The 17,084-nt window shown below is 41.3% G+C and overlaps 1 pseudogene; it reads right to left on the bottom strand.

Annotated features, from left to right (window-relative positions):
* Positions 1–5,166: 5,166 nt before the first annotated feature.
* LOC139817842 (uncharacterized) lies at positions 5,167–13,063 on the bottom strand (annotated as a pseudogene).
* Positions 13,064–17,084: the final 4,021 nt, after the last annotated feature.

Here is a 17,084-nt window from a genome sequence, read left to right as displayed (position 1 = left end):
GTTAATTGCATTCCCCGTTTTGTAACAGGATATATTATTACTGATGAAACATTCTATTCCACTTTTACTACTGGAGATACATTTTTTCAAAAAATTTCTGATTTGTACTTTGAAGAAAAATTAACAACGATTTCAAAATATTTCTTTTTTCATTACGATAAACATACATTTATCCAACTGACTGTACCTAACGGGTGACACAGTTAATTGTTTATGGCTCGATGGTCGAATTCATGTCTAATGATCCATCGTTTCGGTTGGATCACGAAATTGGATACGAGCGATAACGATACCATTGCGCGAAACGTTCGATAGGCAACGCGAACGATAGACAAAAGAATGGGCCCGGGTGACGCGACGATGCGCAAATGACAACTCGACAAATTTAGCGTATTCGAGTCTGCCAACCGTGTCGATATTCGTATACGATTGAATAGCGTGTCCGCGATTTTTCATGCTCTCAGAATCAATCGCCTATCGATCATTACCAATATTGCGCAAATTCTAAATTGAGACATTTTCATTTAATTGTTTCCAGCAAGTTTAAAAACTGACATTATAATATCTCTTTTTATTTTAATTGATTTGTCTCAGTACTTCGGACAACTTCTTTATATCTTGATTAGTTACTTACATATATTATAATTATATTTACATTACATAGATAATATGTGCAGAGTGATTATGCTAGATTAACTTCGACCTCGTGACAGAATATTAAAATTCTCGCGATCTACGAAATACGCTTTAATAATCATGATAAAATTGCGAATGTTATTGACGAGTGAGTATTCGCAGGATGCATATCGCGCATCGCTTCAGCTTTTAAATTTTTTAAAAAGTTAATAAAAACACGATGTCGGCGCACCTCATTAAAAGTTGCCGGCTTAACATTTATGTCGCGGAAGCGCAAAATTATATATAAAAAAAAAATAAACGTCCGCCACCGCGCGCGATTTCGCGATTCGTGTTTAGCGATTGTGCGGAATAGAGAAAGCTAAATCGTCACGGAAATGAGGAGAAACGACTTCCCGACGTGCCTCTGCAAGGACGATCCCGACAAAACCGAAAGACAATCCGGCGCGGCTTAAACCGAGGCGAAAGAGGCCGGAAAGAGCGACGCCGAAGATCGCAGCGACTCGCGAACGGTCAGGAGAGCTTAGTATGCATTGCGTGATAGCTCGCGTATATCCATTATATTATGCCCACCCTTCCTCCCTGTCTACTATACCCTCTCGAACTATATTCAACGGAAGAGATTTTCTGCCGGTTGGTTCCTTGCTATTACCCAGCCGCTATCTACAGCTTTTCTCCTCTCCTCTCTCTCTCCCCCTCTCTCTCTCTGCTTTCGTTCATATCTCATATATACGCTCTCCTTTATGCGCACCCGTTATACTGCCGGGTATTTACGTGAATGCGATTCCGGTTTCACGTACGCCGACGACGGGCACGTCCCGGTACACGTTAGCGCGAAGACGTATTCGAGCGTTGGTCGCTATGGTGAGAAAACGGGGGGCGGGGGTGGAAGGAGCGAGGGTTGCAAGCAAGGGGGTGCGTCTATATGCAGCGCGCTCCGACCGCAATCCGCGTGAGCGTGCGCGCGGGCCGATCGTCTCTCCGCATGCACGCGCGTCGCACGGACGTGATTTCGTCGTAAGGGGTTCGAGCCGCGCGAAGGGTGAACGTGCTAACCGCGGCCCGTAACCCCCCTTAATTTCCTTAACGACGTCGTATAGGTACGTACGGGCCCCGGAAATCTTTCCTCATACAGCGCAATCGAAGACGTCCCCCCATCTCTCTCTCTCTCTCTCTCGTCTTTTCACGATGTTCTATTTCAATTCCGGCCACAATCGGTTCCCAATATGTGGAATGGAATCGGATCGTTTCGTTTCTTCGTCGAGAGACAAGATCCGAGCGCTTGGCGATGACTCGCTTCAATATTCCTAGACAAAAGAATCCTGGCGTTAAAAATTTAGAAGACTTCAATCTCTCCGTATACTCTCCACATGCGAGGTACGAGGGCAATGAAGCTACGTCAGAGCGGGAAAAGACTTTGAGATTATGTATTATCTGCGGGATAATTACCTGCGAATAATCTCGCGGTATAGTGGCGAATTGAAGCCAATTTCGCGTTCCTATTATATAGTTTATATTAATTATTTTTATCCTAGTGGAAATATATCTTTGTTAAAGGATTGATTATACTTCGGTGTTACAAATCTCTGTGTTTCGTTATAAATTGTGAGATTAAATAGAAACGCAACCGCGTTGTGATTGCTTACACAAATCATGCACTATCAACGTAGATTCCTTATAAAAAGGGCACATGATTTACACCACAGATGTAGATTGTAGATTATTATTATTTAGGAGTGTTTACGCTCGGTTTCCATGGATTCTATGGCAAAGAAGGACGGTTATAGAGAATGTTACAAGACACAGCTGGAGGAGTAGTCCGAGTTGAATTGCCGGCTGGCGAATAAAATAAAATTTTACAAGCGTTCGAGGCTTTGCCTTTAATTTTATCACCGGTTGTTTTCCGCGAGGCTCGCCGTTACCCATTAAGAGGGAATTTAATTTTTTAGAGGGTTAAGTGTTAGTGTTGGCGATTTCGTTCGCCTTTAAAGCCCTCATTGAAAACACTGCGTGCGGTCGGCATATTTTTCGAATGCTCTGTCCTTCTCGGATATCGCGTCGTGCAATTGTCGCTAACTACCCCGAAAATTATTAGACTATCAATAATCACGATTACTCGTCAAGCAATTATCGTTTGTTTCGTGCTCCTGAGTGAGAAATTTAATGGAAAATATAATAGGGGTATTCAAATAAGTTAAAGTTTAACGGTTTGACAGGTTATGTCGGGTTAAAGTCGAGTAAAAAGTTAATTAATTAACTTTGGGCGCGCTACTCTTTAAGGTTATGCAAAATACATAAGTGACTCATTAACCTATCACATTAATCTTTAGGTTAAAAGTGTAAAAATTAACTTTTTACCCGACTTTAACCCGATATAACCTGTCAAACCGTTAAACTCTAACTTATTTAAATACCCCTAATAATTTAAAATTTTAATGTTCTTCCATTTCTACATTAGTTTAGGAAGGAAAATTTAAGTATTTAATAAAATAAGTTTTTAATAATTTTATTTGATTCAATAATGCAATATGACAAAGTTTTAATAATATGATAAAAATAGAATAAAACAGAGTAAATCTTGATATACGTTAATGTCACGTTACGTTAAATTTTGATACACGTTATTTGCACTAACAGATAAGCGCAGTTCGTTGTGATCGAGAATGCGGCGCGTAGAGATCAATTGAATGCAATTTAAACTGAAATGAAGAAACTGAGGCTGTCGACGTATGCAGCTATGTATTCCCTCATCTCGCCTGATTATGCTAGCCACGCGGTAATTTCTGTTTGCATACCGGCCGACCTTTGACCCAAGCGCCACGTGGAGGGAAATTCTCTGCCACGCGAGCTCGAAGCGGGAGGATTACTGAACCGACGATGAATCGTTGAGGGCGGTCCGCGTTTTTATTGCCTCGTTATTTCATCTCGCGCACGTGGCACCCGCGTATTTTATCATTTCTCCGATTTCCCGATGGACGCGTTGATGCTCATTACGAAAGCGATCCCGTCGGAATGTCGAAGGGGAGAAGAAAGATAGTCTGATAAACGGCGAAGAACAATCTCGCCGATTTCCACGTGTAAATCGCGCACGTTACGCGCACGCGAATAAGATCTCTATATCCGCGAGACAGACATCGGTTAATCGAGAACGACTCGACTCGCTTCTATACAATTTGATTTTGCACAATTACAAGGAATGAATCGGCGAAATCTCACGTCGGCTGCGCGAACGGGCTCGACCTCCTCTCCCTATAGGCGGAGGAGAAGATATACGTGTGCATATTGGCGCGGAATTTTTCCCCGTGAAATCAATCAACCCGGTTGAATTCAGCGTTGCTGCATCTCGCATCCGAGCGCGATTCGTCGTCGTCGTCGTCGGCCCCTCTCTGCTCTTCACCGATTCCTTTCACGACGCCCTCAATCCCCTGCCTCACAGGCAGGAAAGGAAAATACGTAAACGAAAGTAGACGTATGCGAGTAGATAGGATTGCTGCCTATACGCACAGACGCTGCACGAATCGTTGAGAGTTCATTGGCTATAGCTATATAGGTCCGATATTTTCTCTCCCGCCGATCTTCTCGACGGATATTCCACGCCAAGCAACGTCCTCATACGTTCTTGTTACCGAAACTATGCGTTACGCCGAAACAGTCGTCGGTCTTGATAGTCTACGTAGACTAGATTTGTCCTGCCGGTGAAATGTCGTTTCGAATACGGTCATACACGCTATTCTTTTTTTTTATGAAGATACACACGAGTTGTCGATGAGATTCTTTACAAGTAGAAATTATTGCTAGAAAATGGTTAAGGTACTTATTTTTAAATAAATATTTAAAAAAATATATTTTGATGTTTTCTAAAAGACGTTTAAAAATTTCAAATAGACGTATTATAGTAGATAGAGATTTTTGCTGTTAAGAAAATTAAGTAAATATTAAATCATACCGATTTATTAAGTAATACCAATTCCTATCTTCTTTTTTCATTAATGCATTTTCATAGAACTTTATCTTAATTGTTTTGAACGAAGTAATGAAAAATATTGCTGGATTTTATCTAACAGTAAATATTTTTATAGGCTACATTTTATATCCAAATTAGACCTATCATATGTATTCTAATCAATAAATATTAGAATCGATAAGCATGTACATAGCTATTATACATACAGGCTTTAAAAAATATAAAAGACAACTTTTGATGTTTTTTTAAAAGGTCTTGAAAATGTTTTTAGAACGTCTTTTGTTAAATTTTTTGCGAGATCTTAAAAGAGACGTCTTTGAAACACGCCTGTTGTCTGGGATTGCTTTCTCTCGCGTATATTATATCAAAGGAAATAAATGAGGCAATTGATTTATGTCTAGAGAACCTATACTTCGTTTAATTTATATTATATCAGACAAAAAATATGCCACAAATATCATTTTTTATTTTAACCTGTAATCTAACACTATGCACGATACTGTTACGCACTATTGCAACGCACATATTTAAATGTATATTTGTTAGAGTAAAACTATTCGCTCGTTTCTAGCGCAGACAGGATATTGGACCTCTCGTACTTGGGTAAATAAACTTTTGTAGAAAATCCGATAGACCTGATAAAGCAGTGAACGTGCTGTTTTTAACTGCTGGTGATCTGTTCCATTCATATCAATTACACGCATCTCATCCGCGCCCACGTGTATCAGAATGTTAAAGAATGGCTGGAGAGAAAATCGTCGACGTTCCTCCTCAGAGACGCAACATATAATTTTATAACTAAAAGTTTCATTTCCTTAGATTTAGATCTGCCGCTCATTTAAACGGATCCGCTTATACGGATTATATAACCCACGTTTAATTATTAAGAAAAGCCGCGAGGATCGGAGTTACGACTGCGTATCCGTTTAACGTATTCCACTAGGGCGCGATTATATTTCACGCGTGTTATTTCACGCTCCATGCGGCCGACAGGATACTAATTACGGACGTTAGCGCGCAGAAAGGCCGCTCGTTGCCCTCTCGTTGGCTCTATCCCCTCCTTATTTCGACAGATGTGCAAGATTAGGCCGGAGTGGCTGCGAGATCGATCGTTATTCTGCTTGATTATCGGCCCGGCAACGAATTAACGTGCTTCGAGTATCGCCGCGCCGTCCTCCATTCTCGTTCGCTCTAACGTACGCCCTCCTCTCTTTGTTGCTCTTCCTTTCTTTGTTCGCCTTATTTACCTCGAAGCTCAGCCTCTCGTTGCATCTCTTTTACGCCTGCCGACCATCTCCCAGCCTCCCCTCTTCCCCTTCAATCCCCTTTTCTTCACGGTGACTCGTGACCAGTCAAGCGCGTAAGAGGCTCCTTACTTTTTCTAATCTAGCTGACAGGATAGAGAGTTAGGCACAATCGATATGCTCTAAGCAGCAATTTACATGAAGCTGTCACCCCCGTACCCTTCATGTCCGGTCGCAATTACGTTCGCACCGGGGGGTAGTCGCTGCCTATCTTTACCAGAAAATATATAACCGCGCGGCGCATTTGGCGATATACATTTTATAATTATTTCCTCGAATATCGGTTTTCAATGATTCTGTCAATTCATTATAAGGACTATCGATCACGAGAAAAAGAAAAAAAATTGAATGATGAAATATTTATTTGGAATATTCAAATTAAACGTTTATAATCTCAGTATGTAATTAAAATATATAATCTATAAAATTTATGTACAGTTCACAGGTTGATAGTCATCAGTAATAACATAAAAGATATCTTAATTATTAAATTCTAGCGTTATCTTTTGTGCTTGTTACACAATCAGAGAATCATTCGCATAAAGAACAACATCCTCGAGCGTCGAGTGGCTTCGTCAGGAAACGTTATTAGGAGAAATTAAAAAAAATCTTAAGGTCTTTTCGCCGTGAGAGATGATTAACGCGTTGATCGCCTGCATGAGATTCACTGCAGGAAGAGGGCGAGGCTCGTTCATCTTCATTTCTCTTTCTATCTGCGTCCTCCTCTCCCTCCCTCCCTCCCTCCGTTTTAGCCCTTTCCTGTATATTCACCCGATAATCAGCCCCTGATAATTGGACGTCTTGAAATTGACGTCGTTCACGCCAACATCACCGACGGGCGTCCGCCGTCAAACTTTTTCCGCAGGACACTGATACGCTATCTAACTACAATTACGGCGTAATTAAGAACGGTGAGGGGCGATAATTAAAGATTAAGATACTTGCCAGCCGGGTAGGAGCCTGCAGAAGTGACAACATCGCCGCAAGCGAGCCAGCTCGGCGATATTAAACCCCGCCTGGTACAAACTACGCTGTGCCGGTGTAAAGTCGGCCATTGACTACTTGCGGATAATCGCTGCGCCTTGTACCCGCCTACATTAGCTCCGAGATGCAATGAAGTGTAAGATGAAATATGAGTAGCGAGCGATAAACAGAAGGACATGATTCACATAGCATACACGTGACCGTCTATATATAAAATAAGAATTAGATGAAATATGAGTAGCGAGCGATAAACAGAAGAACATGATTCACATAGCATACACGTGACCGTCTATATAAAATAAGAATTAAAAAAAATTAAAAGTCAATTTAAATTGATCATCAATGAAGTACTATAACTGTTTTGTTTGATCAAAGTTATAATTCTCCAAATATATGTATTTCATTAATCGATTCGCTGTATCACGTACGTTACAAAAAAATTCGCAAGTTAATTCACATCTTCATATTGCACGGCCGAGATTTAATTTCTTTTTTATTTAGTTCTTATCGCGTTTTATTATTCTGTTACATGAGATGCGAAGGAAATAATTTGAACAGGTGAAGTAATACGAGCAGATCATACGGTTAGAAAATAATTACTATTAAACCTGGCGCCTCTCTTATTATAACACAGGAATTTTTCGCTGATATTTTCGCAGCAATATTTGTTCGACCAGCCTGTACGATCGAGGCGCATAAAATTGTTAAATTCAGTAAAAAGCCGGCTACCTCATCGAATCGAAAACAGATATACGTTCCTCTTACCCATATTTATTATCTTCCTCTTCTGCCTTTCGGCAGTTTACGATTCCTCGTCTCAATTCTGTTAAATATCATCAAAATATATTTTTTCTCAAACCACAATGTTTTTTATATTACATTATGATGAGCGATAAAAATTAAATAAAATTAATATTGCAAAGCTAATTTACGTGACAAAGGATAGTTTTGAATTGCAAATGGATTGCGAAACAATATATTGCTGATACAATCGTTATCGATACACTTCCGATACTTCTGCTATATCTCGCTATTTTTTAAACAAGGTTAATCCGTTTTACAAAAAAAAGATGCTCTTACAAATATCAGACGGGTAAATATTCGCTGGCGTTTATCAAAGTACCGTTCTGTGCCAAAGAATCTTTTTATGGGATAAATTTCAGCTCATGTTACACGCAAGCTGTACTACTTTTACACGTTAATGAGTAAGTTGCGAAGCAAGCCATTTAATCGCTACGGCGAATAATGCGAAGCGTATAATCGGGACGAGGACGAAGAAACAAAACTCCGCTCGTGAACAATGGGTTCGTTAACGGCCGCGCTTCATTAACTGCGAAAACAAATTTTCTGGATGCTTTGCAATCATCGAGTCATTCAACTCCGCGCGACGTTTTGACGGCGCGACGGATGCCCGCGAATGCAAAGTTGTCGATACTTCTGTCGATATCATCGTGCCCGCGATTTGTTCCAAGTTTCGCCGAAGGCTTGCGCTTGCGGTTTTAATCGCCGTTCTCGCATATATATGTATATACACGCAGTATCTCAGAACTAATGACACTTATTGCGACGCTTAACATTAATATTCTGGAAGATATACTACGGTTTCTCTACAGAGGGTATTTACACGTATAACGAGATCTCTAACTATATTTCTTTTGCTTTCCATCTTTCTTTCTTCATGAATATTCGCGTGCAGTGTTTATATAAATCTTGAAAATTGCGAAAGATTTGATTGCAGCTGCATGTGAAATTCGCAACAAACTTTTTCGTTTGGCGAACGTTGGGTTACATGCATCGCGCAAAATTCCAACCCCCGATACGAGAAATAAAAACGTTTGTTAAGCAAACGTTATTTGGCTCTCGCGTAACTTGTCCCTTTATATAACTCGGTCACCGTCGGTGTTATTTTATTGCCCGGCGCGTCGCGCTCGTCCACTAACTTCCTAAAACGCCCCGGTTCGCGAAATTGGTACGTAGATGGACCGTGTCGACTCGCGTACACGTGAGAGAGGGAAAGAGAGAAAGAGCGAAAGAGAAGGAGAGAGAGAGAGAGAAACCTGAAGAACCGAAAGTAGTGTAAATCGAGCTTACAATCCAATCAGACAGCCCCCCCTGACTCTGTTTCTCTTTCGAGCTCTCCGAGGTTCGTCAGACGCTCGAGGGAAGGAATGACGAAAGCGAGAGAAAGAAGTCTACTGAGGTGTATGTGTGTGTGTATGTAATTGTGTGAGCGCGCGAGCGCGTTTGAGAAGAGAAGGGTAGTAGCTGCGAGGGTGACGATCAAGAAAGAGGGTGGATAGTAAGGCAGAAGCGGCAGGGCCGCAGAAATAGCCTCGGGGGTGGTTTAAGTGAGGGGTGGCATAGTTGTATCGTGGAGGAGGCGGCTCGTGATCCTCACGAGAGAGAGAGGGTCGCAGGGACACGCAGATATTTCCGAGTACATTTTTGATGGGATTTTTAAATGAGCTCCAATTGCGTTAAACGCTACGCCTCTCTCGACTTAAGGCAAGATTTCCTTAAACGACGTTTCAGCCTCTCAGAGCCTCGGCGCTGTCTCGTTCCGGAATGAAAATTACCGGAGGTCGGCCTCGTCCTCTCCGCATCCTTATATCTGCACTCGGGTTTTTTTTTCTTTCTTCCCTTTTTCTTTTGCCTTTTTTGCTCCCGTCACCGTCGTCGCTTACGGCTATTTACCGTGTGCGTCGGGGTATCAGTGACGTCAATTAGCTCCGAAATAATTGCTATGTTATCTGTGCAAACGCGGGCGAAAGTGCATGAATATTTGATAAATATTCACGAATTCTTTGAATAATTGTGACCTTGAATAAAAGATCGAGAAATTCTCTCCCTGGTATTGAACGAAAGAAGTGTGACGGAAAAACTCGCGATGTTTAGGACACCGTGTATATCAGATAAACTTGAGAGTCCTCGAGAACCCGATAAACATCATGCTACATCGTACGCATGAGGGTTGAGCATAAATTGCGTATAAATTACGAGAAGATACGGGACAAATTGAAACACGATCGTGAGATTGTTGCGTCCGCAATTAACAAGTTTCTCGCAATAACTTGCTATAATGTTTGGAGCACAAATATTTATCGCGTATCGAGAAAAAGTGTTAAATTGCAAAACGATTACGTGGATTTGTCAAATCATGCAATTAAGAAGGCGAAAAGAGAACGACCAGTATGAGTAACGGATGATTTCGTATAAAGTTGCTCGCGCGAGATATGCGAGTGAGGATAAAGTTAGGTGGAGAGAGAGAGATAAGGTGAAATAAATTGTGCCGAGTTTTAGCGTACTTTTATGGCGACGATGGGACACGTCTTAAAACCAACGACGTAGAAACAAAGAAGGGTAGAAGCGTCGTATCTACAATGGAAATACAGCTGCACCAACCGAGAGAAAAGTAATTCAAGAAGAAAACCCGTACACACGCACACATACGCGCAAGCATACATGCGAGCAATACACCCTCTCTCTCCCTCCCTCCCCCCTTTCTCTCTTTCAGATATTAAATTTCTTAATTATTAACTTGAATCACGGAATGTATGAGTATATGTATATATTATATTAAAATATTATATTACTTTGTGAATAAGTAACTGAACATAATTCATTTTTAAGGATACATTTTTAAGGACACATATATAAAATGCGAATACTTCTTTGTATAGATCAATTTTTTGGTTTTTCCAATGTAATTGTGGATACCTTAATCTCGAAAGAGATCGTCGCTAAACACTCTGACAGTAAGTATGTGCGATACAAACAACGACCGTCAGTGAATGCATCCAGTCGTCGGAGCACGCCAGACACACAGCTCGAGCGCAGTTAACTGCCACTTATCGAATTAGAAGTTTAACCGTGTCACGTAATTTCGCCGCGGTAAGAACGTAATTGGCACTTAATCCCTTTAACGGGACGTTAACATGTAACGGCGACGAACCCTTGATGATCCCCGTTATATATCACGCGGAACGATGCCATCCACCGGTGACGGCCGCGGTCCCAAATATTCGCCGCTCGAAAGTATCGACGCGTACATATTTTCGTTGACATCACCGTCGCAGAGTTTATGCGTTTATCTCTCCGCCGTGCCGAAGGGCACACAATATTACAGCTGCACAGCTGCGTCGATGAAAGAGAGAGAGAGAGAGAGAGGGGAGAGAGGCGGAGAGAGAGAGAGAAGTCTGCAATGTGCTGTGAAGATTCAATTTTGCAGCGTTTGCCAGCACGTGCAGCGCGTTAATCTCACGACGCTTGAACGATGAATCGTCAGGCAAATTGTCGTATACCCGCCACCAGTCCGGCATAATATTGAGTCTGGTTGCACTTGTGCAACACGTCCGATCGGCGCGCGGTATAATGAGCTCGCTTGGCTACTTTGTTTCGCGATAATAAACGAGCCGGAGCTCTATCGCGCGATCCGATTGACATAAATTCACAATCATCGTCTGCATAAAGGTCCGAGCAGTTATTACTCATTGTACGAAATGCTAAATTTTTCGGTTAACGCGAAGAATTTTTATTATCTATATAGACCGATTAATTCTTTCGGGACAAGATTTAATTGTGTATGTAATAGCTCATTTATTTATATAGCTCATATATATGAGTTTGTGTATGTGTGTGTGTGTGTGTGTGTGTTTTAAAACTGATAAATACCGGTAACTAAAAGTCCAATAATTAAAAAGTAATATTTTACAACACGTTAAAAAATTAAATTATTCTCATTATCTTGCAATTATTGGACTTGTAATGCATGACTTCAAAGCGTAGTAATATATCCGTAGAATAAGTTTGTTCGTGATGTTAATTCGCGGTTGGCGGAACTCCATATCGCAATATAATATTTTGTCCCGCTGTGACGAAACACCGCTTAGGATTGAAATAAATTTCGAGGCAGGATTTTCGAAAGTTTCCGCTAATCAGAAAGCGTTTGTGCGCCACCGCCGTTGCGAGAGTGCCGCTTACAAGAGCCTGGGGGATAGGTCTCCCAGAATTTGTGTCGGACAAGAGACACTCTGGTAAATTAGACTTATACTTTCTCAGTAACGAGCGACACAAGCGCGGAGGAGAAAACGCGCCCAGCGTTTTCTCTCGCTCGCGGACGGAGTCGCATCTGGCGCCGTTCGAAAACTTTTGCATTATGTCAGGCGCCAGTAACGCAAAATGCAATGCAGCTCGCGAGAAACGCGGACATAAACATCGCCGACAACGCGAAATACGCGGCGAGAGCACGATCGTGTGTCTCGTGCTCAACTTCTAATGGCGAGCGCGCCGGTCCTCTCGGCAACGTTTCTTCGAAACACTAGCTGTTTTATAAAAAAAAAATATTGTGCCGAATATTGGTTAGTAAATTGTTTACTAATCAATAGCTTTGTTAGTATATTTTTTCACCTCGTTTTTTTACCAAATATAAACTAATCTCGAATAAATCTAACCTTTACCAATCCGAACACAATTATCTTTTGGATAGGTAGAAATTTACTAGAGTATCTTTTTTTATAAAGTGTACCGCGTAAGCGTACAACGTAGAAGCTCGTGCAATTTCCATTCCTTAATTAAATTGTTTAAGCATTTCGCAGTAATTTCTCTTTTTTAAGCGAAAAAATTAACATGCACATTTAACAATATCATACACAAATAAAATATGACTGAAACAGATAGGTAATGTTTCTACGACCGACAGATCGAATCCGAAAATAACGCTTGTCAGACAGCTGACAACCAGATAAAGGCTCTCAGTAGCTGTGTGTCATAGTATCTCATCTAACCCGAGGTTGATGTCTTTGTTTACCAGTGACTAACATCTAATAATAGAGATTGCTGTTTACCTGCTAAATCCATCCTTCCACTCCGATCGTCTCGAGCGACTTCCAACCACGACTTTAGTCTTTTCCGGAGAAAAAACCCCGTGTCTCGAGTCACCGGCCCCAACGATAGTCACAGGTAGTATCAACCCCTCGGGTGCACGAAGGTGCGCGGTGACGGAGGTGGCGGGTCAGCGGCCCGAACCCTCGAACTCGTCGCCGTTGAAAAAAAAAAAGGAAAGGAAATCTGTCCGTCGACATGGGGTGCAGGTTGCGCGAGAAAGCGTTCGAACCACTGGCTACGTGCTTTCTTACGGGAGTTTGGCGCGCGACTGTGCTACTGGGGCCAACCCCGGCCGCCATCAACCCTCTTATGGTTCTGTGTCCCTACGCGTTTCAACCCCTCCTCGCCACCCTCGCTCTGTCTCCGTTCTCATCCCTCGCTCTCTCCCTCTCTCTCTCTCTCTCTCTCTCTCTCTCTCTCTCTCTGTCTCGCCTGTTCCACGCTGTCCCCACCACCTTCATCCCCCACCAGAATAACGAGCGTGACAATCCTTCTCTATTTTCCTTCCATCCCTCGGCATCCTTTCCTTTTTTCTCTCACGGCGTCGTCCTACATCTTTTTCTCTTTCTCTCTCTTTCTCCTTTCCTTCGAGACTGAAATTCTCCTTCTCTCTCCCGCCGATAGTCTCCACTCTGTCTTTGTCGTTTCTCCCTGCCGCCCCTTCCACTTATTCGCTGTTTCACTTTATCCTTCGTTCTCGCAGAGCTTCATTACGACACCTTTAGCCTCCGTGAGCTGTTTCGTCCCCCTCGTCGCGACCGTCAGCCGTCTCGCTCCGACGCCTTTGACCACTCACGGGGTTATCCTATATCGTTCGCCGGGTCTCTGCTTTCTCTCGTTTCTACGGCATCTCTCTCTCTCTCTCTCTCTCTCTCTCTCTCTCTCTCGTTCTCAGTTTCCCCTCAGTTTCCCTTCGCCTCGTTCACCGTCTGTCTCTGTCTCACAGAGAGTGCAATCCCTTCCTGCCGCGGAATCACCACCGACGTGGACCGACGCTTAGCGCCGGCGCGCCCGCCACGATTCAAAACTGCGGTTAGAAGGGGTCGTCGGAGATAAGGATGCGTCCTAAATATAGCGACGTGGTGCTTAAGACACCACCACCTATCCCCGACACCCTTCGGTCTTATAAGCGCCTAGCCTCTCTTAGTCGCGCTCGGAATTTCGCCAACTTCTTTCACTACTATAATGAACGTGTATCGGCTTTTCTGGCCGTCGGGGATAAAAAGGGATAGATGCACTCTTGAGAAATTTGTTTGACAACGTCTTATGGCAGGTAGACTTTGTTAGATTCTCGGGCAGTTGATCGTATAATTTTTCCCAGAAATTAGCTTAAACTAAAGCTTATAAGAAATCTTGAACCCGCTTTAATTGAGTTTAACTCTTCATTCTTTCACTACTATAATGAACGTGTATTGACTTTCCTGGTCATCGGGGATAAAAAGGGATAGATGCATTCTTGAAAAATTTGTTTGACAACGTCTTAAGGCAGGATAGACTTTGTCAGATTCTCAGGCAGTTGACCGTATAATTTTTCCCAGAAATTAATTGAAGCTTAAGAAATATTGAAGCCGCTTTAATTGAGTTTAACTCTTTTAATCAGTTATTGTTTACTTCTGAAAGGTTTAACTCTTAATATCGTATTTAGTGGAATATCGATTTTAGTGGAATGTCCATCATGATCGGGTTTACTTGCTCGCTTATCACGATATCTCTTCAGGAAGAGAGATTGCTGCTTCGATCCCCGCAGGAATAGATTCATTCTTTTGTTAATAAATGCTGAAGATGGCTCAAAGGACGAGCCGAAACGTTCGTTTCATGTAAATACACGTCTGAACTTTATTGCGCACCATGTTCCGCGCTTGACTCGCATCGCCGTTTTTAGTGTTGACATTTCCACGAGTCTCAATACTTTATTTATATTTTAATATCGTAAATGACATAATAGAAAATCATCATGGTTCATACAGAATTCTTTTAACCCTCTGTCTGTATACGTTTTTTTTGCACCCTTGGAGGGTATACATAGGTCTGTCATATTTGACGCTATTTTTCTCTATTTTAAAGTATTTTAAAAAATCTGAAAAAATTTACAAAACGGCTGCCTATACATTGTAGTTGACGATTTTATAATAATTTTGATAAACATCGTTTCTTTAATATTTTCTAGCAGACTTGCAAGTTACGAGCAGATATCATTTTGGCTCGGACAATTTGGACCCACATATACAGACGGAGGAGATTTAAATCTGAATGCATGAAATTTTTGCATTGTTGTCAATCTCCTTAGTTTAGACATGCTGGGCTGGATGCATTTGAATAAGCCTCAATCGCTTGTTATCACTGATCAGAGATGAGGAGATGACAATATCTGCCTGCGTCGGCGTGTAGTTAATAAGAAACGCATACGAGGCGTACGGGAGCAGCGGAATGAAGTATCAGCGTGCGCGTCGCGTCGCGTCCTAGCTTGCGTATAAATAAGGACAGGCTAAGCCCCGTTCTGGCCTGTAATTACGACGGAACTAAGCCGGGTATTCCGTGGATCGGTGATCCTTCGTGCCTGGCGCGACGCCTAGGATCTCCGCTTGGCCGAAACCAATTTGGAATTAATGTAACGTCCTGTGGAATTAACGTGGTGGAGTCCCGCCGAACGGAAACGGTCCCGATCCTTGACGTAAAACTTTATACATCGTAGAAAAATTTTCGCAAGAGCCAATGCATCGATAAAGTCGAGATTTATTTTTTACTCCGCGGTCTCATACGCCAACACGACTGTTCTGCATCTAGAATTTATTTTTTTTTATAACTCTTTGTACGATGCGGTTTTTATAGGTATACGATCTTTTTTATAGAATAATTTTCTATAGAATATTACCTATCTCTTATGATATCCATAGAATAGACGCAAAATTACTATCTTCTCGTCGGCTTCAAAAAGGTAGTAAAATAACACCGAACCTAAATTGCAATTAAAGCGATATAACATGTTACTGTCAATATTATATTGCTTTATTTTACAACTAGCATGCCTCGCCGGGCTTCGCCCCGGAGAACATGTGTATTAAGACACGCAAATAGTCTCTGCTATGATCTCGGTAACAAAAAATTATACACTTTATAGTTCTCCCTGGGAAATTCTACCCCTATTTCATATACTTTTAATAAAAATTCGGTCAATTATTTCTCGAAAAATTAGAAAAATTAAAAAAACCGGTTTCCAGAAAATCGGTAAAAAAACTATACACTCTACCTCTACACTGCCGGGAAATTCTACCCCTATTTCATATACTTTTAATAAAAATTCGGTCAAATGGTTTTTAATTCGAAAAACTTCTGATACCGGTTTCCAAAAAAATCGATATTAAAAGTATATGAAATTTAATAAAAATTCGGTCAAATGATTTTTAATTTCAAAAATTTCAGTACCAGCTTCCAAAGAGATCGGTAACAAAAAATTATACACTTTATGGCACTCCCCGGAAAATTCAACCCCTGTTTTATATACAATTCTTTGAAATTCCGTCAATTATTTACCGAAAAATTGAAGAAATTAGAAAAACCGGTTTCCAGAAGATCGGTAACGAAAAACTATACACCCTATAGCACTCCCCGGGAAATTCTACCCCTATTTCATATACGTTTGGTAAAAATTCGGTCCATTGGTTTCCGAGATCATAGCGGACAAAAAAAATGCAAACCCTGTTGCTTTATAATAATAGTATAGATGTGTCTTCGCTGATTAAAGCTGATGAGTTTTATTGTTAAAAAATATATAAATCGAGAGGATGAGCTATATCCTGCTGCTAACAAATGTGAATCACGTCATTGACCCGGTTTACTGCACAGAATTGTGTACGCGAGCAGCAGGATACGTAGATTATTACCACGGGATTAGGTCCTGGACGGGGATACATTAAACGAAAGACAACATCAAGGGGCCATAAGTACATCGACGTTATACCAACGTCCAACGTTCAACGGCCCGCGTTTCGCAGTTTGTCTAAAACACGTTACACATTGCGGAAGTAGTGTAGATATAACAGCGATATTATTTTGCTTTGGCAATTTTGATTTCTTAATTTTTTACGCCTTTCAGTAAAGTACTAGTAATGCCTATAAATCAACCCATCGTCGCTAGTAATATAAATTATACCATTTTTGTTGTAGCGACGGATGATTGATCGTCTTATGAAATTTAATGAAGGAATTGTTAAAAATAAAAGATTTCTTTTAGCAGTGTAGTCAAAGTTTAAGAGATTAAAAGAGCAACTTAAAGAGACTAACTTGCTAAAATAATCGAGCTACTTAAGACGTTA

This window comes from Temnothorax longispinosus, chromosome 8, assembly GCF_030848805.1.
Source record: "Temnothorax longispinosus isolate EJ_2023e chromosome 8, Tlon_JGU_v1, whole genome shotgun sequence".
NCBI lineage: Eukaryota > Metazoa > Arthropoda > Insecta > Hymenoptera > Formicidae > Temnothorax > Temnothorax longispinosus.
The sequence above is the reverse complement of the archived record's forward strand: the minus strand, read 5'-3'. Positions and strand labels throughout refer to the sequence as shown.